This window comes from Haemaphysalis longicornis, unplaced genomic scaffold (assembly GCF_048455015.1).
Source record: "Haemaphysalis longicornis isolate Haplotype H1 unplaced genomic scaffold, Haemaphysalis longicornis Haplotype H1 scaffold_3, whole genome shotgun sequence".
Lineage (NCBI taxonomy): Eukaryota > Metazoa > Arthropoda > Arachnida > Ixodida > Ixodidae > Haemaphysalis > Haemaphysalis longicornis.
Window position 1 is genome coordinate 110,471,342 of NW_027526335.1, and position 24,107 is coordinate 110,495,448.

At 43.2% G+C, this 24,107-nt stretch overlaps 1 protein-coding gene across 2 annotated transcripts in view; it reads left to right on the forward strand.

Moving 5' to 3' along the window:
* Positions 1–6,020: 6,020 nt before the first annotated feature.
* The window catches only part of LOC144175015 (tissue alpha-L-fucosidase-like), a 45,610-nt gene continuing 27,523 nt past the window's right edge, over positions 6,021–24,107 (forward strand). The window contains exons 1-2 of one of the 2 annotated variants that reach the window (XM_077704024.1): positions 6,021–6,207; positions 13,927–14,247. The gene's annotated coding sequence lies outside the window, so the exon portion shown is untranslated. The remainder of the gene's footprint in view (positions 6,208–13,926; positions 14,248–24,107) is intronic. The other variant, XM_077704023.1, reaches the window with a different exon arrangement.

The following is a 24,107-nucleotide window of genomic DNA, read 5'->3' on the forward strand; positions in this document are numbered from 1 at the left end:
CACACACATTAACAATTGAAATCTAGTAACAGAATCGGTTTAACAAAACAAAAGCGGAACAGGATTCACACATGTGGGTTACTAATAATGTGCAAGTACAAAGCAAATTCACATACTGGAAAATTGTATGAACTATTGATAAATGTAACGCAAACAATGATAAGCAAAAGTACAGCATGGGTAAAGAATTCAGTAAGAGAAGTGTAATATAAGTACATGAAGAACATGATCTGAAAACAGAGTATTGGAGCTCAGGAATAATTTTTTAAGTGCAACGTACAATACTGAAGGGTATTTCATCTTAAGCGTAACTTAAGAGTACATAATCAGTGGGGTAAAATATACACACAAATACACAAAACGAATATCACCTAACTGTTTCCCCTTGCATTTTGGTACGTTCGTTTTCAACCAGTGTTAAAAATTTATCTAACTGGGTACTGCTCGAGATATTCGGATCTAGTTGATTCCATTCAGTAATTGCTAACGGAAAAAAACAGTACTTAAAGCAATTTCTGTTAAATGAATATTCGTTTAGTCTCATTGAATGTTTTAGGCGTGTCGTTCTACTTTGATCAAACGTGATGTAGGCAGATAAATCAATGTTGAAATGACCGTGAATCAGCTGATGCATAAATTTTGCACGTGCCAATCGCGTTCGATTCCTTATGGTAAGTAAATCAGCATTTTTTAGTAGTTCAGTTGGTGAATCTGCAAGTCTGTACCGATTGTATATGAACCTAGCTGCTTTTCTTTGTATTCCTTCGAGTTTAGTTATTTGTTGTTTAGTGAAGGGTGACCAAATGATATTACCATATTCTATGATCGTACAAGCGAAGTGTATGCCAGGTGCTTCAGTGGAGGCGGCGCCTGGTGGAGCCGATATTTAAGTGTGAACAAGCGCCGCAAGGCAGCTGAAGTTACATAATTTATGTGAGAATCCCATCTTAGTTCTTCAATTATAATTACTCCAAGATATTTATGCTGATTTACTCTAGCTATGGGAATGTTGTCAATAGTGTAATGGAAATTTGATCTTGTTTTTTTTCGGCTTACCGACAAAATGGTACACTTGTTTATATTCAGGGACATTTGCCATTTACGACACCAGCGGGAAACGTCTTTTAAAGCTGTATTTAAAGCTGCGTGGTCGTCTGGGGAGTTTATTTCCCGATACAGTACGCAATCGTCTGCAAACAGTTTGACTTTCACATTAAGGTTCGTAGGCAGATCATTAATATAAAGAAGAAACAAAACGGGAGCCAGGACGCAGCCTTGCGGGACTCCAGATGTGACGGGGGTAACATCTGAAGTCTTTTTGTTAAATTCCACGTATTGAGAACGGTTAGTCAAATAATTATCGATCCATTTAATAACGGTTGAATTTCCTAGTGCTACTTCGAGTTTTTTTAGTAGTTTCTTGTGTGATACTTTATCAAAGGCTTTCACAAAATCTAAGAAAATCAGGTCTGTTTGCTTTTGATTGTCAATATTATAGGCTACCTCATGTGTTAATTCTAGTAATTGAGTTATGGTTGATAGACCTCGACGAAAGCCATGCTGATAGGGAGATAATATACGCCGTTCTTCTAGGTAAACGGTTATGTGTTTAAGGATGATATGCTCCAGGATTTTACAAATTGTACAAGTTAAAGAGATTGGTCTAAAATTAGCAATATCATTTTTGCGCCCTCCCTTATGCACAGGAATCACTTTTGCCTTTTTCCAATCCTCGGGTAGCGAACACGTTAACAGTGATTTGTTATATATGAGGCATAGATACTTAGCCAGTAATTCCGCATATCTGACAAGAAAAATGTTGGGAATGTTATCGGGGCCTGCTCCTTTTTTCGTGTCCAAGTTTAGCAATAAGTTAAGCACTCCCGTCTCAGTTACGATGATAGATTCTAGGGTAGCTTTCACGCTAGTGTCGATGGCCGGAATGTTTCCGTCATCTACAGTGAATACCGATTGAAAGTAGCTGTTCAGAGTGCTTGCATTGATCGGGTTTTCTTCTTCCAGGGGTGTGTTGATCCTATTATTTTTTGCTGGTTTGAGGTAGTTCCAAATTTGCTAGGGGAACTTTTTAGAAAGTTAGGTAGTGTTTTATTAAAATAATTGTTCTTAGCTGATTTTACTTTCCTTTTTAAATCCTTCAGTGCAGAGTTAAGTTCATTTACTGCTCCTGGTTTCTGCTTAAGTCTCTTTCTTGTTCTCTTTACTTTGCGTTTTGCGTGGATTACCTCGCGCGTAATCCACGGGTTGCGTTTCTTAATTTTTTTGACTCGAGTAGATACATAATCATTAATGCACTCATGAATAATTGTTTTTAATTCATGCCATAATATTTCGATGGTCGTTGAACTATCTTTTGACAGCACTTCGAAGGGAGAAAACTTAAGAATTAGGTGGTTAACTATGCTGGTATCGTCAGCAGAATTAAAATCTGGGTATGTAGTTTTCACGTTTGACGGTTCCTTTTTTTCTTGGAAGGGTACAGTGCACAATGCAAGCTTGTGATCTGATATGCCATCCATTATTTCTACTTTAGTTTTATCGGCTGGGAAGTGGTTACTTACGAATATAAGATCAAGAATATTTGAAGTTGGTCCCTGAACACGTGTCGGTTGATCTATAACTTGGTGAAGATTAAAGCGCAGCATTGTGTCGATAATAACCTCTGAGCATGCGGAATGGAAATTCATAGACTGCCAGTCGATATCGGGAAGGTTAAAATCACCCAGCAAAATGAATCTCGTGTTCTGTATATTTCGTTCAATATAGTTGTAAAGGGATTGCAGGGTATCTTCGCCAGAGCTAGGACTGCGATAGCAGCATCCTACAATTATGGTATGAGGGCCAAATATTAGCTTCGAAAATACTGCTTCAACACCCTCGACATCTGGCAGAGCCGTGAACGGTATTCCACGTTTTATCAGTAAGGCTACACCACCGCCTCGTGTCGGTCTGTCCTTTCGTATTATGTCGTAGTTTGGGGGTGTTAGTTCACTATCTACAATGTCATTATTTAACCAAGTTTCTGTCAGTGCAGCGAAGTCAGGCTCGATGTCGAGGAGTAGGCATTCAAGAGATTCTAATTTATTCACAACGCTTCGACAATTCACATTTATAAATCTAATTTCTGGCGATTGCGAGCACGTGTCGCCGGTCCTGCGCTTTGATGGTTTTTTTTATCGTGTGAGGAATTTGATGTCTGGTTTACTAAAACTTTATCGTTTATGGAATCGTCCCAGCGGTAAAGAGTACGATCTATACTTTTTTTTGTCGTAAACTAGGTGCACCTTCTGTCCGGATTCCTTGTTTGGTTTGGCCGAGTCCCACAGTTTTTTTCTGATAAGGCGTACGCGCTGCGAAAAGTCTTCGCTAATTGATATTTCAGAACCCTTTAGTTTGTTGCAGTTTTTCAAAATCTTTGTTTTGTCGCGATCATCAAGAAGTTTGAGGATTATCGGCCTGGTTTTATTCGGGTTAGGTTTTCCGAGTCGGTGTATCCTTTCGATTGAAACGGGTTCGATTTCTAGAATAGTTTTAGCAATTTTGTCATTTATTACTTGTTCTAAAGATTCCTCATTTTCTTGCTCATCTTCAGGAATGCCATACACAATCAAATTTGATCTTCGCGACCGGTTTTCTAAGTCATCCAGCTTCAGTTCTAAGTCTGACACGGTTTTTTGTAAGGCGGAAACTTTAGTGGTACAATCCATTATTTTTTTATCCATGGCAGCCAAGCTTTCTAGTTTTGCCTCGATAGCCGTTAGTCGTTCTTCTTTGATTTCTTTAAGGTCGGTAGCAATTTGCGTCAGTTGTAGAGAAATTTGAGCTAAGTCGGGACCGGGGTTTGTCTCGATATCACCTCCCAGCAACAACAGTTCCTTCAAATACAACGCCAAGTTACACAATGGTTCACAAAGCGACCGTGGGCACGGCAGCACAATCAAGCAGGGGTAGTCAGACCTAGTTCATTCGCCGTAGCGTTTTCTCACCTGTAGAATATACAGGAACGGATTAGCGTTCTGCATCCTTGCTGTGCCGCCGTGCCCATTGATCGCCGTGGTTTCGGGAGCCGTATTTATGTCCGAAGCTGTCGATGTTGAGTGGGGCACCGCGGGGGCGCTGAAGGTTGCGTCGGCGCAGTACACCGCAGGACCGAGGGGATCCAGCTTGTAGGGCCGACCATCCAGACCAACCGGAGCATTTGGCACGTGGCGGGCTTTATCGTGGTCTGGATTTGCTGTCCACGCTGTCGTCGAGTTGCCCGCTCCTTCACGTCCCGCCGGTATCAGCAGCAGGAAAGTGCCGATCTGTAGAATATACAGGAACGGATTAGCGTTCTGCATCCTTGCGGTGCCGCCGTGCCCTTCATTGTGTCTGGGGGCAGGCACAATTCGAATTTGGAGCACGATTACGAGAGTATCAGTGCGCCCAGAAACGAAAACGGACGACAAAAGCTGCCACCCGAAGACACGCAGAAAACCGCAGTTTATGGCCATGGCCGCACCGACAAGCCCCGAGCTCCCCTGAGCCCGACCCGGCCGAGACTTCGTTCTTTTATTGCTAAGAACAAGAGGAGACGCCAGACGCAACGTGAGTTCTTACGTTCCGTTTCGCTCTCTCACAAGCCCATGCCTTCGCGCAGTAAATCGCCTACGACAGTGCACCGCGTCAGACGTTTTCGTCCTCTGTCCTGATATATGTGTAACCTGTGTTTTTCTAATCAATTAAACATTTTATTTTTTTATTTTTATTCTTACATTCGAGATACGACCTAGCTAATAGTGCAGATAAGTTGATTATTCGTGAGTAATACAAATTGAGTACTCATAAGTACAAATTCAGTACTCATGAGTGCAGACTGAGTAGTACTCATGATTGCAAAATGAGTAGTACTCATGAGAGCAGAATGAGTAGTACTCATGAGTACAGAAGATTGAGTACTCATCAGTACAGATTGAGTACTCATGAGTACAGAGTGAGTACTCATGAGTACAGATTCAGTACTTATAAGTACAGATTGAGTACGAATACTCGTGAGAACAATTGAGTTTGAGTACAAGTGAGTATGATTACAAATGAGTATTTGATGAGTGAGTACGAGTGATTTTGTTTACAGACGAGCTTTTTGAGTCTGAGTTTGAGTACAGCGTGAATGAAAAAAATTGTGATTGAGTTTGAGTGAGTTCTTTCTGTTTTGCCGACCTATGATAAACAGGCACAATGACGCAATGAGTATAGTGAAATATTGCACTGTGTTGGTCTGTAGTTTTTACATCCATATTTTTATTGACCGATGTTGCTCAACAAATCCATGTTGCTATAATGCTACTGCTATGCCTCAAATTTAGCAGAAACGAAGAGGCTAATAACACTGCCATGCTTAGTGTCGCATAAAGGAGGCCCATTGTGGCCTTTGACTTTGCTTGGGTTTAACGAAACTCGCCAGTGATCTTATTTATTGACTGATAGTGTTTGTGCACTCTATCCAGCCTGTATGTTTTTTTCTCACAGAACTGTATCCATAGACGCAAATTCTTAATTAATTGTGTGCTCCGAGACACCCTATTGTCCATTTCAATATCAGCGTGTCGTCACAGTGGTGGTTGATCCGATTGAAACGATAGCATCTTTCTTCTGCCAGTTTGCGTTTGCATCATCATACGGTGCGACGAGGGTGGTGTCGGCTCAGTAAACTCCGGAACAGCTAACGCAGCGTCATCCATTTCATGGTCCAGGGCAACACATGTTTTTGACTAGGCGTACAGTTATCGCATCTGACATGTTCCTCATTGCGACTGAGCCATAAAATGTTCTGAAACTGAGCTGTTGCTTCGTGGTCTTTCTCAGAAAGTCACTGATATTCCGAGGCGGTTTCAGCCAACAGTTCCTCTAAGATTAGCGTGGCGCAGCTTGAGGCAGGTTGCTTCATATTTTGGGACTCGGATTGTTCATTCTCGTCTTACCACCATCAGCGCTGCAACGCGGACAAGCGCTTTGATAGGACTGCGGAACTTTTCAAGATTTCGCGTCCTTTTGCAAAGACGATTCTCAGATTTCACACGCGCTCCTGCTGTAATTCGGTCGGTACAGAGCGGCAGATTGGTGCCTTTATATACCAAAACGTTTGCCCAGAAGTACAGAATTTTGAAATTGCAAGGATCAGCGTCAGCGAGTGGACTGACCTACACAGAAGTGAGTGAAGCTCGTTCCTTTTCTGTTTCATGGCTGAATACCGTTTTGTGCCATGTTTTCATCATTTTTACTTCCCTAGTGCCATTTTCTACGTGAAGATAAAAATATATATTATTGAGGCTATATGTACTGGTTAAACACAAATTCTGAGTTTTGTGGTAACTTCAGTCCACATAACTGATCGTTTGTGGCTTTTGGGCCTCGCCGCTGTTGTGGTCAGATTTGTTCGGCTATTAACGCTTCCTCCACTAGGTTAGCTGTGCAACTACCCCCTTACGCTAGTATCACAGGAAGGCGGGCTCAGCTCACTTACGAATTCACAGATTCGGCCATGGGACAACAAATATCTTTTTGTTTATTCTTGCCACCATGTGTTTTTCAAAGAGAAATAATTGTGTTACTTTTTGTATTTCGTGGGACTTCTTTAGTGCTCGCAGACTATTTTGAGAAGTATAAATTCCTGAAGGTGCCGAATGTCTTCTACAAACACTTTTTTGTGGCGCAGGCCTTTTGGTGTGGTTGTCTCGCCTCTTACCAAACACAGTCTTATTGTGGGTGCGCAGGTGTATTATCGTTATCAAAAAATTGCTTCACAGCTTAATTTCTAACTAAAAGATTACTGCTACCAGCGCCCGTTACAATAATTTGTTCCACCCAATAGTTTTACGAAGTTTTGTTTTCCGCAGACCAATGCTGACCCGTTTGAACTGCCCCACGCGTAATAACAGTCGCCGATCTTGGTTCCTATATATACGTATTCGCCGCAACAGTTGATGTTGTGGAAGTATTCGTTTTCAAGCAAAAGGAGTGGATGCCCAATTGTGCGGTAAAGATGTGTAGTAGTTCCGGTCAGGTACTAAAAATGCCGAAAATGGAAAGTTCGCAATTCGTGCCTGGGTGCCAGTGGCTTCGGATCGCTCCATCCCAGGTGTTTCACAGACGTGACAATCCACGGCACCGTTTACCCAGCACCTTACCAAAACGTGTTACGTGGCGGCAGCGGCAAGGACACGAACCACGAGACAGGCGAACGACGTATTTACCGTATTTAACCGTATTTAACTACTTATTCAGAGCTGGCTGTACCCACCCTCGGATTGTTCGTCCTCGGAGGCTGGAACCACAGCGTCGTGTTCCGCTCCCGTCTTCTTCGTCCTCTCGAGACATTTTTTATTTTGGTGAAGTAAATGAAATAGACTTTTAATATTTCCTGCATCGAGGTTGGTAGGGGGGTCGAACCTGTCGGTCGAGAGTGATAAACCTGTGCGTTGATAAGACGGCAAATCTGCACGGTTCCTGAAGCCGAGAAAGGGAGCCGAGAGTGCTCGCGGATGCTTCGTTAAGCGTCATAGGTCATGGCAGCCAAGCCTCCAAGAACGCTGACTCTAGCGAAATGATGCTAGCATTAAAACCAAATGAACCATTTACCGCTTCTCAGTACGCTTGCGGCGCGCACATGAGAGTGTGTAATGGATCCTACAGCGTCTAGTTTAGTGGCACCCGTAAAATACTTCCACAATACCACACGACAACAGTCCGCCTCTCGGAATTTCTTCAAATATTAGGAGACCCGGGAAAAAACATCAGCTTTAAAAAAGTGACAGCGAAAACTAACGACAACTAATGAACCTAATTACGCGATGCTGCGAAGTTGGTGACAAAAGAAACCTACGGGGTTGCGCAAGATATGTTTTCGAAAAGAAGAATCCGGGGCAAAAGCCGAAGTGAGAAACTTACAACACGCATGCAACCTGAAACGGAAATAGATCCTATGGCAATTGGGACAGACTTCTGTGGCCTTATCTAAGCGGTTTTTTTCTTCGATTTATATTTTTTTCCTCGCTGTCCCCATCTCAAAATCAAACTATTCACTGTAATACCTTTATTTAAATAGCAGTAACTGGCTTCTTTTGCGTTGTTTTTCTTTATCGCATCTGTTATTTCATCCGGCAATATATGCATCGCGAATGTGGAAATATGTATTGCTGGAACTATTAAACTTTTCCCTGTGCCAGTCTTTTATGCGCGCCCATTAAAGGGACACTGAAGTGATATGTAAACATTGCGGGATTACTAGCGCAAATTGTAGCCCGGAGTCCCAGGCCATGTTTCGACCACTCTGGGCGCGTTTACGCGATTTTATTTAGTAGAAAAATTAATTCGAAAATGCTGTCCTCCTCTCTTTACGCTCGCCCATTTTCTGTGGCGTTTTCGTGTGACGTCAGGAGGTGCCGAGCTCGCAATTGGCTGCGCTACTGCACGGCTCCCCGGCCTTCAGACAGAGTCAGTCGGCCCAGCGTTTCGTCCGGCGGCCGCCGACGGGTCATCGCAATTCGTTCGCTCAGTTGAAACGAAGCCAGGACACGTTTGTGAATGGAAGAATGTGCCTTTCTTTACTTGGTTAGTTTGTACACTGTATCTAGCTCCAAGTCAAGGTCGCTTCACACAAGCGCTGCACAAGAGCACATGCGACGCTTCGCTGACTGGTACGCCAGTAGGAAAATATAAGGCCTCTTGAAGGCGGGAGAAGAGTCAGCGAAGTCAATATAGGTACTAAGGAAATAAAATAAACTGATATTTTTACCGTACAGCGTAAAACTAGGGTGCGGGAAACACTTTTTTGCGCTGGGCGAACAACCACAGCGGTCAGCAGCACGACTACGCATCTGCGAACGCTTTTCCGTCTACGAAATGCAATTGCTAGACGTGAGCTATTGTGGAAACTCGGGGTACGCTTACTGCACGAGCGCAATACGACAAATAATCACCTAAGTTGCTTGAAATGCCAAAACTAAATAAAAGTGTAAACGTGTTATACAATATATACCTTATATTACCAAGGTCGGCTGAGCCGGTCTCGTGGCCTAGTTGTCTGAGGCGCTAGGTGTGTTGTCGCAAGTGTTTTGCAAGTCACGAGTTCGAGTCCCCGCGGGTACGTGCTTTTTTTTTTGTAAGTTAAGTCACGAGTTCGAGTCCCCGCGGGTACCTGCTTTTTTTTTTTGTAAGTTAACTTTTTCCTTTTCTGCCGATGTTTTCTACATTGAGTTCACCTTTTTTTGGGCCGCAACGTTCATGGCTCCACGAACTAGTTCACAGAACGTGCGCAGGCTGGCACTGGCGCGCTAGCGAGTTCTCGTTGGCGTGCTGTTGCCATAAGCACCGACTGCTTGCGGGCAGTGGGCACAGGCCAGAATGAACAGACCCTTGGCCTGGTGCGAACACGCTTTTTACGGTACAGGCATGAGTGAGGCAAGCTCCAAATATGGGGGAAAAGCGCATGACATTTGGGCGTCTGCGGGTACGCGGAGGGCGTCCATGCACTGCGTAGGCCTCGGATAGTGAATGCTACGATTCCAAGCCGTCCTGGGAGGCTTATCTTTATGCATTTTCACAGTTGACAACATGGCAGAAGCGCGGTACGATGATTACTGAGTTATTGAGAATGCCCATCCAACAACGCCACCAGTTGGTTTTACAGAACCGAAACCGAAACCGAAACTTGTTTGGTTGCTCACCTTGGGCATCGTCCAATCACGGTGCCCGCTCCTCCTAACGTCACAGCTTTAGTTGGTGCGGCCGCCGCAAACCGCGCATGGTAGTTTTTCTTCTTTCGCGCTTTGTAAAATAATTACCGATTTGTCAACCGGATAAACGATGAAAAGTGTGCTAATTTGAGCCAGTCTACGCAGTCCAAGCAAAAACGGGAGCTTGACAAATTCACTTCAGTGTCCCTTTAAAGGGTAGCGCTATTACAAAGATATATTATAATGCATCAAGTAGCCCGGATGAAGTCTCCATTGAACAGAAAAAATGTTCTACTCTATTTTTCACCCACTTGATTCTTATCAAAGTGTCTACTAGGTGTTATGTACAAACAATTACAATCAAATGTTATCTTTTATACAATAACACGAAATCGGAAGTTCCAAAGCACATCAAACGTTGCACGACAACTATACAGCTTTCTTTTTACAAGACAGCTGGATAAAGTATGGTTTATAACAAAACTGCCGATAACTTCGCAAAAGGCCCAATGCGAAACATTTGTTATGTTAAGCATAACCTTTCGAAGTTCATGCATCGGCAGTGGGTAACCCTGAATGCGTTAAAGAGGTCATACTTTTATAATTCGGATCGGGTGAATATACGTTGCTCCATCTCCGATTCATTTCCCTTAAACACGGTCCATTCCAATTCCGTTCTTCTTCGGCGGTTGCCACGAGAAGAATACACGAGAGGTATTCATATCGTTCTGATGATGAATACGTTATCGCAAAAAGAAAATTCGATGCATCACAGGCCTCCTCAATACTCAAAGAAACGCTTCGCTCCCTACAAAATACAGGGCATCTGCTTACCTACACCTTATCACTCTTTCGAGGAACAATTGTGAACAGCCTACAAGCACGCAAAGTGGTCCTGTTTGAAAACGCCAACCTTAGTGCTCCAAATAGAAAATCAAGCTAATATTGCGCAAATAAATCACATTGATAACGAATATATCCGCCTGAAATATGACTTCTCAGTTTTTCAGTTACTAATTTTTATTCAATGAAACTAAGGCGACTCTGCAATTAGTTTGTGTAAACGTTGTCAATGCAGCTTTTTTCTAGTTAACATGCACCAACTAGTTTGCGAGTAGGCTTTGAAATAGCCTGCTGATACGCACGGAAAATAGGGAAAAGGAAGTTTTATTGAGCGAAGTATTCTTGCAAGAGCTTCCATGTCTGCCGGTATTCCTTAGTTGTTATTGCAACATGTTTTCCCTAAACATCGTTTCGTTTGAGTGAGCATCATTCTGTTACTTTCCAAAACTTTAATTTTGCGTGGTGAGTAATGTAACTTAGGGCGACCTATCGTATTCGACCTTGCTTGTCATTATCATTATCACCAGCATCATCGGCCGGTTCAGGCCCACTGCAGGACGAAGGCCTGTCCCGTTGACCTCCAACAGCTCCTGTGCGGTGCTAATAGAGTCCACTATTTACTCCCGAAATTCCGTATTTCATACCTCCATCGTGTTGTCGGCCTTCCCCTTGATCTACACCCATCTATTGGTATCCACTCTGTTACCCTAATTGTCTAGCGGTTGTCGGTTCGCCTCCCTGCATGGCCAGCCCAAGTCGATTTCTTTTTTTAATTTGAACTATGATATCGTCAACTCTAGTTTCTTCTCTAATCCAGGTAGCTCGCTTCTTCTCCCTGAGTGTTATTCAGACATTATTCGTTCCATGGCCCGTTCAGCCGACCTAAGTTTGTATTCTAGTCGTTTAGTAATGCGCCCAGTTTCATCTCGGTATGTCATTACCAGCAATATGCACCGGTTGTAGATTTTTCTTTTGAGTGACAGAGGTAGCTTACTTTTCATTATTTGGGAGTGCTCAGTAGCGCCTCTTTATCCATGTTATAAAGTTACAGTGGCTAGCACGCTAGGTTTATATTACAGTCGTAAGTTTAAACACACTCAATACATGCGGCTCGAACGACAAAGATGAGCCTAAATTCATTGCAGAATGGATTTCGTGCTACATGCTGTCGTCATCTAGAAATAATTGACAGTTCTGAAAAGTAAAAAAAAGAATAACTATTTACTCCCCCCCCTTGCATAATGTCACCGTCTAAAAGACGTGAAATTTGTATATTGGTAAGGGCAGATTGAGGAAGGTGTGTTGACTATTGCTGAATAGAGAAATAAATCGCAGTGTATTTTCTTTCTCCGTAAGAATTTTACTCCCAGATTTTGAGACAAGCTCCTAGGCATTCCTTTTTTAGACGCACGTTTTACTTAGCGAAGTGTCTGTAGTGTTGTCCGACGTCACCCCAGCTCCGACAGCATGATTAGAGTAGTGCCGTGGGATTGCAAATTTTAGGGCTGGGCTGTCACAAATCAGAAAGGCTGGCCTAATAAGCAGAGGTTACGCCTTGGCTCTGAAATTCGAAGAGTGTTAGTTTGGGTACCATTCTTTCCTTTATTTTTTTCTCTGAAGGTTTAAGTGTGATTGTAGTTCAGGTGGATTAGGTTTTCTTCATTGTTTTAAACGAATGGTTTCGGTTGCGTTAGGTTAGGAAGCCAAATGTCCTAATTGTCATAAGGCTATCGCGGGGCACTTAAATTTTTTTCATTTTTCTCTCCCGCCTGTAGACTGTTCAATTGAGCGTTCACAGTAGCCACTAGCGAAGATCAAACCCTAGATAAGTCGTTTATAAAGCTTCGAAGGGGGGACTTGAAATTTGGAGAATACATCCTCTCTGCAATGCAGATGTTGAATAAGACAGTTATTCTTAAACAAATCTGCATTGTGAGCTTGTTATATCAGTTGCACCAGTTTCTGTATATTCTTCAATATACCTTAGGGTTACACGTAGACGAAGTTACACTTGGGCTATGAGACGCGGCGTGGTAAAGGGCTCCGGATTAACTTTCAGCTCATGAGAACCCTTAATGCGCGTCAAAATCTCAACGCACGTGCGTTTTCTATTTTCACCTCCATCATATTTTAGGAGATTATAGTTATCGCAGAAAAAACGAATATAGCTAAAAAGCCTATGTTCAGCTTTCCGTCTCATGGCCAGTAGTACTGGCTTTGGCCACCACGCGCAGCGCTAAGTTTCGCTTTTAAAATTCGCGGCTTCAGCCTCAACGTTTCTTTATCAAGCATAAATGTAGAAAGAAAAGAGCGGACGTCTTCGTGGCAACGCGATAGTCGAGCCCTGAGCAGCCGACAGCGAATGATAAGGCAGCTGTAGCGCAGCACTGGCAAACGGCAGCCGTCACGCGACGTGTTGATAGCGAAGCGTGGTTAGAGATGAATTGTTGGCGGGACGAAGAAGGTTGCTGTAGGGGTCGCACTTTTTTCGTGTTATTTTTTTTTTACGAAGTAAAGCGAGAGGACACGCGTACTAGACCCAACCTCGCATAGAAAATGCAGGCAAAGGTTTAAGGGCCGATGCTTATCTGATTCTGGGTTGAGCCAAGTTGAATTGGGTTGAACCTTCTTGCTCTCGAAGGGATAAGCACGATGTTTGCCCTTTGAGACCAAGACGGTTTATACTGTCCAACTTGCTACAGGTCGCGTCCACAGTACCGGGGCGGCGGTTAGGCCCGGGCAAGTTTTTTCTAAGACCCACTGCGCGCTACCTCAGTTGTCTTGCATAAATGCTCTATATTCCTGCACTTTATATAAAGGGTACAAATTCGTACATAAGAGTTTGCCACGTACCTAACGGCGACACTAGACACGGCAACGCGTTCCTGAAGGAGGAAAATTCCCAAAAGAGACTGTGATGTAAACACAATTCCGAATATATGACGCGTATGGGTATTGTCCCAGCCGTCACAAGGACATTATTCAAGGGCGATTTCCTCATAGCTTAACTGGTCGAATATTCCAGCTTCTCATAGCGCATTTCTCTCGAGGAATACATGTGTTCCGGGCATTGTCAGTGCACGGAAAACTCTCATTAACAGATTGTTTTCGCCAGTAAATCCGTGTTTGCGCCTGCTATCGCCTTTATAAAAAAAGGTATAGGAGAGTGTGCATAGGTTTTTTACGTATGAAGTTAAGTCTGAATATACTGTCACACCTCATTAGTTATATTGAAATGATAATTGGACTCAACCTCGTAATATATGATGCAGAAAAATTAAAAAAATATAGGTACAGGTGACGCACTAAACATGTTGAGCATGAAATTAACAAACCTGTTTATTGCTTTCAGTTAACAAGTCAGCTAAGAAGCGGATGTTCTCGGCAATATTGCGAAGCGGGTTGACTGGGACTGCGCTGAGGCTGACGAAGTTGTTGATTTGACCGTACCCTATACTTTCTTGCACTTTCCAGCCTGGGCTTTATACACAATGTCACGTGGCAACGAAATCCAAGCACTAAAAATTAAGAAAGCTCACACTGAGGCGTTATATTTAAAGGTAGCGAAGCTGTGCGCCACCTTCACGTCCAACACGGTGGTTTAAGTTCATCGATTGCAGCGGATTTGCTTGTTCTTCGCTGCCGCAACGACCTGTACTCCATTCTTGTTGCTGTAAGTGTGAGCTTCTTTCAGTTTTTTTTTTGAAGTTTTGCCACGATTACGGTGAACGCTGGAGTTTCTGCCGATCTTGGCAAATCGTGCCCAATGCTTGGCTTGATAAACGTGGGCCGGGGACGCTGGGCGGTCACCGCGAGGCACGTACTCACGAGCGCTCAGAATTTTCTTATTTTCTAACGGTCGGGTGGTCGCCGCGAGGTAGGCGCTCTCGTGCGCTCAGTATTTTTTATTTGTCGGGAATTTTCGGACGCCGGAACTCATGGGATGCCCGAAAGCTTCTCTGTTAAAAAGGCATTCTTCCATGGGGACACACTTTATGTGGACAAATTTCCACTGCGGATTTTTTTAGTATCGGCCCCACTTCCAGACACACGTGCAGGACGCAACTGATTTCTTCCCCTCCCCCCTCCCTCGTGAGAGTGGTTATTTATTTTTTATCAAAGCTGTAAGTCTTGTCAGGCTCCTGCAGAATTGGTCGCTAGCGGCGCGCTACATGCATGAATACAAAAATGGGTGCACTGCGCGTCCGCACCTACTGAGTGGTAAAATTAAAAAAAAAGCAACACAAATCGGCCACGTAACTGCCAAACGCAGAAAAAATATATGTGCTTTCTCAGCTGTACGGCTCAGTTACCACACAGCGGTGGGAAAAACAAGTCACAATAACATTGTACAGACTATTATAATACACATAACAGAGTAAGACGCTTCTAAACGCTGCAGATCATCGGTAAAACTAGATGATAAAGTGTAAAGTTAAAAGCATGCAAGCAAGAACAGATGACGACCGGCTTGCCTGTTACTCTCGCTTGTATTAGGCAAAAAAAAAAAACAGAATGAAATAATATACAGGAACCGACATAAGTAATTGTAGTAAAGGTTTCGGATATCACAAACGAGTTTCCTATTGGCTGTATGAGAGCCATTACCGGTTTATAGGAAGCATTTTTTATTGCGAGGACTTATGTAAGCGCACACAAATGCAGCAAGGCAGTTTCCGGAAAAAGACATGTTTGTAAATTCGCGAAGGCATGTTCCAGTTACATTCGACGGCGCCTGTACACACTTTTCAAACTGTGTGTACACACTGTACACACTGTTCCAGGGATGAAGTGAACCACAATTCTGCCTTCTTAACGAAGCGGTCAACCGAACCGGCGTTGATAACGTCGGGTAGTACTAATACGCTCCACGTTTCAATGCATCACGAAAAAAATACTTGAATGTATTTTTACGCGTGTTAAATGGAAATATGTTTTTAAGGATTAGTCCATGTCGAGCACCGATGTAGAGGTTGGATGTAACCATTTTTCTATATGTTTACAGCTCCCTGATACCAAACGTACATTAACTTCATAGCAGAAACACAACGACTTGACGACAAGGTTTAGAATTCGTGCTCGAATGCATAGTAAAGTTCCACAGTTGTTTCTAGAATATTTAAAGTAACCAAAAACGCAGCAGAGCGCGAGGACTCGAGTTCGATTACCAGCCGCGGCGGCCGCTTTTCGAATGGAGGCGACAAGCAAAAACGCCCGTGTGTACGATTTTGGCCCATGTCGTTATAATTAATGCGGATCCCTCCACTACGGCGGGCCTCATTGCCTGCGTTGCATCGGTGCGTTAAGACCTACAATCAATTAATCAGAGTAAATGAAATGGAGTGCCTTATTCTGAATTTTAGTATACTTTGTGTACAAGATATTGTTCACGTGGGTTTTACCCCACCATACTCGAGGATGTGTTTCAGAACATACGCTGTTAATTTGACGTGAGGCTGTTCTGCCGACAATTTTCTACGGAGGAAGCACAATTGTGCTAGTGTTTTGGTGGACATTTTTTTAATGTGGGCACCCAATTTCAACATATGCGTGCAAGCTAGGCCTACATATTCTATAGAACTTGTTCGCGACACTTGGGAGCTTTTAAATGTGTAGGTAAATTATAGGGGCGACCTTTTCTGAGTTATGCTGAGACAGTTTGTTTTACTAGTGTTAATTTTTAGGTTACAGTTCACACCAACGAGATGTACTTGAGAGTACAGAATTTAGTGTCAAATATCCCCGGGTACTACGCACGGCTAAATAAACAACGCAATCCTCACCAAACAGTTAAACGATAACTCTAGTGTCCCAGATAAGGCTACAGAGTTTAGGCACTCTTTTCCGCTATTGTTCTGTGCCGCCGCCGTGGTCATTGCTCAGTTAGCACCACGTGACATTTGTTTACACTGCGACGGTTCATGGGTACCGCCATTTTGTTGCTTATGCGTTTTCTGTCGATCCACTGTGGTAATGCCTGCTCTGTGGCTGCGCTCGACAGGCCTTGTTCCGAACGCTAATCAAAAATAACGCGCTAAGCAGCATTTAAGCTGCATTAGTGACTCCGAAGATGCCGTGTTGCTGCGTCTTTGGCAGTGTTGTTTACAAATGACCTCGTCAGTGTTAGCGGTGAGGCCGAAGAAGCAGGACTTTGGCAACACTGATAAACTCGGAAATGGTTGCTCTTGCTTACTTGCGTGCGTCAGTGATGGGGCTCTGTATTTTATCTAACTACACTAGATAACTCCAGCACAGTAAGCAACGTCATTAAACATACAAGAAAAAAGAAGGGCCCAAGACGGAAACCTGTGGGACCCCTAAAAAACGTCACGATATTCAGATTCCGATTTTTTGATACTATGTACTAACTGCGGTTTGATAAATAAGCTGTTTCCTGTGGTATTATTTGAGAAGTTATGCTAATTGACTTCAGTTTCACAAAATTGCTATGCCAGACACGGTCGAAGGCTTTGGTGAACTCAAAAATATTGTAATACCTTGGATGTAGGAATCTATTGGTGATGCAATTTAGTTATTTCAGAAGGCTTAGTCACCGTGAGCGAACCCTTGTGAAAACCGTGTTGCTTTGGGTAAAGCAGATTGTGTTACACCAATTTGGGTTACACCAATTCAGAATGTTTTACGCCAATTTGCAGCAACAACTTGCCAGTGCGATTCGCCTGCCTGCAGTTTGTTGCCGCCTTTATGGATGGGAGTGATTTTACACAAAGACAATCTTCGGGCAAAGTGACCGTCCGGAGGGACGTTGCAAAGATTGCATACAAGAATAAAACTAGCTGTAGAGAGGATTGTATAATGAGAACATTTGATGTATTATTATTACCGGCACGTTTTTGATGTCAATCTATCCCCGTCATTGCTGACAGAGGTGTTTTCGCTGGTGCTGCGGTAGGAACTCGTACAAAAACACTTGAAAATACTTATTGCAGCAATTTGAAATTGATTTTGCGTCGCTTACTACAGCAGCTGCCACTTTCAATGTGGTGATGGGACAAATATCACCAAAACTACTGAGGCTGATTTATTTATTTATTTTACTTTATTTACGAATACCTTACAGGCCCATTTTGTAGGGCTTTGAGTAAGGTGGCCAGAAAAAGAAAAAGTACACGTTTGCCTCGAAGACACAGGAGTAATGCGTAAAAAGTGCTAACAACAAGGAAAACACCATAGCAGAACAAAATACATAAATGAGCATATCGCATCAAAAATAATTTAGAATGCACAACAGGAAAACAGTGTAAAAAACAAAATAAATAAATCAGCATATCGCACCAATAACAAAGTATAATGCAATTTACAAATAATACAGGATACGTGATAAAAATGGCTAAAGCTTCGAACAGAAAGGTAAGGATATCAAGAAGATAGGTAGCGTAATTTTCGAGCAAAAGCATGCTGACAATATAAGATAAGAATTCAATCAGCAACAACAACAATAAAAAGACCAAAGCGCAAAACGTGGTTTTTAGAAGTTCACGGCGTACTGCACGTGCCAAACATACAAAAAACTAAAACACATTATTCAAATATGAAGCTATCAGGAAAAATGAAAGAGTGACTTTCGACGGAACGAATCGAGGTTAGTGTCAGATGATATGTTATCAGGAAGATCATTCCATAACCTGATTGCACTGGGCAATGCGGATGCGTTAAAAGAATTTGTTTTCCCATAGATTCACGAGAAACTAAATCGGTTGTACAAACTAGTCGACAAGTAGGGAGATCGTAGGATGTGCAGCCAAGTTATTTTAGTGGTGTGTAGGTATTTGTGAAAGAGGCAAAAGAGAGGGATGTTGCGGCGAGTGACTAAAGGTTGAAGTGAATGATCATTTTAAGTTGCGTTGCAGCTTATGATAACAATTTATCATAAAACTTGTTAACGTTGTTGAAAATAAATTATCTCAGGCTTTTTTTATTTTGACCTTTAATGTTCTTGCGAGAGGACTTTTGTTTGTTGAATCATTTCCCATTTTTCGTATTCTTTATTTCTTTTAATATGAATGATAGCACACGTAATGCTAGGTGTTTTTTGCTATGTAGGATTCCATTTATTACGAATGAAGTTGGCTTCGCAAAACTGGTTGACTGATTGAAAGGTTTCACGCGCCAACGCAACACAGGTGATGAGGCGCGCCGTAATGGAGGGCTCTGGATTAATTTTTACCGCCTGGGGATCTCTAACGTGCGCCGAAATCTTGTACACACAGGCGTTTTTCTTTTCGCCTCCATCAGAAAGCGGCCGCCATGGCCGGCAATCGAACCCGTGACCGCTTCGCAAAATCAAATCAAATTAAATCAAATCAAACCAAGCTTTATTTTTCTTGAGCATACAAGGAGGGAGCAGTCAGACAAAGCTGCACTACATGGCTGCTTGACGAGGCAACTGTCTCTACATTCAAAGCAACTGGCGACACGAGTTTGAAGTGCCAAAAAAAAACAACACTTACAAGATCGGTGTACAGGTCGGATTGGAAAATACAATAGAAATTGGGAGTGTTAAAAAAAACGACACAAACAAAGAAATACACGTACGGGATATAAACAATATTGTAAAGTTTGACTCGTAAATCGCCATAAACGTGTTAACAAGAAACTTGACGTGTATATATACATTGGAGGGCAAGCATAATCAAAAACAACAGGATTTATGTTTTTTTAATCATGGAAAAAAACATCCCTTATAAATAACATCGGCCTAACAGCCTAATAGGACCTTACAAGAATACAACAATACAAGGGGAAAGGTGCACAAGTTTAAATCCAGCACTCAAACACAGTTATCATACGACGTACAGAAACAAAGTACGGGGTACACAGATGACGCCACCGAGCATAGTTATTCAAAAAGAAATAAAAAAATAGAAAGTATATAAAGAAAGAAATAAAAAAGAATAAAGTTATATAAATATTGAATATTATAAATAACAAATATTATATATAAATATTATATAAAGTATAAAGAAATATCTCTCGCAAGTTTCGTTTGGAGAGGCGGAAAAAGTCTACTTCAGCCACAGTTACGTTATTTAAAAGGACAGGTAGGTTAAATGTTAATGACTGTAAGCCATAGTTGTTTTTTGGAGTGGGCGTGTGCCATGCAATTGTTAAACGCGTGTTTTACATAATTCTATTTTTTCTTAATTGGGATAACTAAGCATAAAATGGGCTGTTGATTTTAACTGCATTTTTATATGCTTGTGTTAGACGACAGTCGTGCGAACTATTTCTTTAATTATTTTATATCTATCGAACAGCTCATTTGTGTGGGTGCAAATGCAACATCTGCTACGACTCTTAAAACTCTCTTTTGCAATAGAAGGACCTTATTTAAATTCGCTTTAGTTGCGCGCCAGACTAACTCTATTGCTTGTTTAAACTTTAACCATAATTAATTATTGCTGGTATTAGAACCACATAAAAATTCTTTAGACACTATTTATCGATTATCGATAATGATTTTTTGTTTGTCCTGTTACACTGCTTGACTGAAACCCTTGAGAGATGATTGTTGCGGCTGGAATTCTCATTTTGGTTACCAAATGTAAGTAAAAGCATTTGGCGATCAGAAATACTTTGTTCAGTACTTACGTCAGGGTTAACCGTCGGCAAGGAATACAAACGCGTCCGCAGGGGCACCTTGTGTATCAAGGTGGCGGTTGTGGCGACACCATGGACCCCGAGCCCATGTGGGTTGAACCCACCCACGCTAGAGGCTGTGTGTGGCTTTGCAGTAACTGAGGAAAAGGGAATCCTGGTGGTTGAGCCAATGCCAGGGTTGTTTTGGACCGCCATGTCCCCCTGACAGCGGCAACACACCAATTTTGCTCCCGCTCCTCACAGATGGCACTCCCGGTCTGACCCGCCCTGAATGGAATCAGCCAGTTGTTTTTTCTGTCCTCCTCTTTGTTCTTTTTCGTTCGTATTCTTTTTCCTAACTCTGTCCAGTCATTTTCTTGCTTCCTCGTTCCAGATTTTTCCAGGCGGCGGGGGTTACTTTGTGCAAAGATGTCAGCCTTGTGTGGAAGAATAAGGTTATAGTCACGTTCCCTTGCACTGTCACGTACCCTTGTTGGGCTCAGTGGTGGGCGACCGGCCTTGCCACCGAATTGACTCGAAGTTTTATGGCTATGTTTCCTACTCCGCTCAGAAAACCTGATCGACATCCAAAACGGGGTCGCACCGAACACTGCGAATCGAACCACCCCAGGCAACATTCAGTAAGTACCTAGTGGTACACTCAACCGAATGGCAAATCACCAAAAACTAATCTGTCAGTGTTGTTCATGGCCAAGTGCATTTAGAACATTGTTGGGAAAAATTACAAAGCCCAAAAGATTCCCTGTGGCGACCTACTTGTAGAAGTAATGCGAAAACACCGAAGCGACAATCTTCTGAAGCAAGAAGAAATTGCCACCTTGGTTGTCACCGTCACATTTATCGAACTCTAAACACTGTCCAAGGTGTCGTTTCTGACAAAGAACTACTGCATGAGGTAGACGCTGATCTCCTTCAGGGAATGCGAGACCAAGGTGTTGTTGGCATTTGTAGAATCGTAATGAGAAGAGGCGAGCAGACATCAAGACGCGACACATCATTCTTACTTTCGCCAGCGCTACTCTGCCCGAGACAGTGAAGGCAGCTTTTATTAGCTGTCGTGTTCGCGCTTACATACCTATTCCGAGGCGATGCTTCAAGTGTCAGCATTACGGCCATGGAACACTAGCTTGCCATGGCAAGGTCACCTGTCCTAAATGCGGCGAAAACAATCACACCTCTGAACAATGCCGAAACACAATTCTGAAATGTCCGAACTGCAGTGGCGCACACGCTGTATATTCTCACAATCTTGGCCATCTTTCAAGAAATTAAAGGAGATCATTCGTATCAAGGTAACTGAAAACATAACTTTCCCCGAGGCACGCCAGAAGCACAAGTTGTTTTCGGCCACATCCTATGCAGACGCCCCTCCGCCGGGGGTTGGGGTGACGTCTGGTTAGTACTGCAACACAGTGCAGCCTAGCTGATGTGTCGCTGTCGGTAAACCCCTGTGACCGGCCGCCAGGTCCTCCTGCCTCTACAGCAGAGTCCCTGGTGGTTCCTGCTCGTGCCGGGCTGCCACACACAGCCCAGGACCCTAACGCTACTCCTGGGGTGCCGGCGGAGGATGTGGCGACGGGCGCTGTTGGGACTGGTTCGCTTCCAGTCCAGCTCCGTTCGCCCCCCCCCCCCCCCCCCCCCCCAATACTGAGGGCATTGAGAGAACGAACTCAGTGGACTCCACAGAGACCCGTTCCCTTCCTGCACCGCAGGCTCGGACTGAGAAGCCTGAGGCCACTTCAGTGACCATTCCACGAGGTTTACGTCGGAAGGGTACCAATTCGATGACACCTGAATTGTGAGATGAGGATATGGACACTTGCATTTCAACCTGCACTGCAGGAACTAAATGAGCGCCGCAGCCCAGTTGGCCGTGGGAAAAAACCAGCTCCTCGCATTACAGGCCCTAAAAATGACTTACTGACGTAAAAAACAGCAACAAAATACATTTTCTCTTATCTCTAATGCTTAATTGCTGCTGAGAACATAGTTAAATGAAACTGTAGGGGTCTCATAAAAACTTAGATGATGTATATGAACTCCTTCAAAACATCTATCCAGTGTTGTTTGCCTCCAAGAGACACACCTAAATCCCAAGCAAAGTAACTTTCTGAGGCAATATACTGTCTTTAGGAAAGATAGAGATGCCTTTGCTCATTCATCTGGCGGGGTTGCCACTGTGACCCGAAAATCCACCCCATCCCAGTCCATTAGACTGCTCACCAGCCTTGAGGCGGTTGCTGTCCGCGTTATAATTTTTGGTCGGCAGATTACTATATGTTCTTTATACATTCCTCCGGATGATCGTCAGTCTACCTCAGAATTCGAGTCCCTGGTGGACGAGCTTCCGGAACCCTTCATCCTAGTCGGAGATTTAAATGCACACAACAAACTCTGGGGCTCTGGGAGAACCAATTCCCGTGGCCGTTTAATTGAACATTTCTTGGTATCGTCTGGTATGTGTCTGTTTAACAATAAACAGCCAACACATTATAACACCAAACATAATACGTACTCACACATAGACTTGGAAATAGGTTCTGCTGTTCTCCCACTCATTGAGTGGCAGGTGGACAAAAACCCGTTAGGGAGTGACCACTTCCCAGAACTCTTGAAGTGCCTAGACAAAGACCCCTACCTTGCAACCTCAACTAAAAGGTTTAAAGAAACTGCTGCAGACGCGGAAAAATTTAAGCAGAAATCTCAACTCACACACACTTCCATAGAACACAGGTATTGATGAAGCCTGTAGCCTTGTCACAGCCCATATCCTTGATGCTGCAGAGAAATTCATTCCCCAAACTTCTCGTAGCACTAGTAACCTAAACCGACCCTGGTGGAATGAAGAATGTCGACAAGCGCGCCAGGCGCAGAACAAGGCGTGGGGCATTCTTCGCAGATACCCAACTGCGGACAACCTAGTAGCATTCAAGCGCATTAAAGCCATGCGAGGGCGCATTAGGCGTCAGGCTAAATGCACTAGCTGGAGGTCCTTCTTAAGTTCCATAAATTCCTTCACAGATACGCGAACGGTTTGGAATAGGATAAGAACACTTAACGAACAAAGGACATATAACTTACTCCTTGTTAACACCACTGGTGACACCTTAGAGGACCAGGCAAATGTGCTGGCGCAACACTTCGAACACAACTCAAGCTCCTCGCACTACACAAGCACCTTTATGCATTACAATAGGTCGGTTGAGCAGCAGAAGTATATACGTGACCACAAGCAATCAAATGCCCCCTATAACTCTCCATTCTCTCTTCACGAGCTCATCACTGCGCTGGCCAGATGCACATAACATTACATACACCATGATAAAACACCTTCATACAGACAGAATCCATACTCTCCTCTTTCAATTTAAGAAAATATGGCGTACCGGCCACTTTCGTAAGTCAGGGAAAGAGGCTTTCATTGTGCCATTTCTTAAACAGGGAAAGGATGCCTCCTGCGTTTCAAGTTATCGTCGGATTGTCTTGACCAGCTGCTTGTGTAAGCTGTTTGAAAAAATGATCAACAGAAGGTTACTGTATTTCCTGAAATACAATGGTATTCTTGACAGCTCCAGGCAGGCTTTCGGTTGGGCAGGTCAACAACCGACTAAGTTGTCGCTTTCGAATCCTTTGTAAAAAATGCCCTTGTTAACAAACAGTATTGTATGTCTATATTTATTGATCAATAAAAAGCATATGACACTGCTTTGCGCCACGGCATTCTGCGGGACGTAAAATCGCTTGGTATTTGTGGAAATATGCCTAAAGCCTTTGAAAGCTATTTGTCTGAATGAACATTCAGAGTGAGGGTCGGGGCTGCAGTATCCGCGCTGTATATGCAAGAAAATGGCGTTTCTCAGGGTGGAGTATTTAGTTGCACACTTTTCATCGCTAAGATGAACACACTTGGAA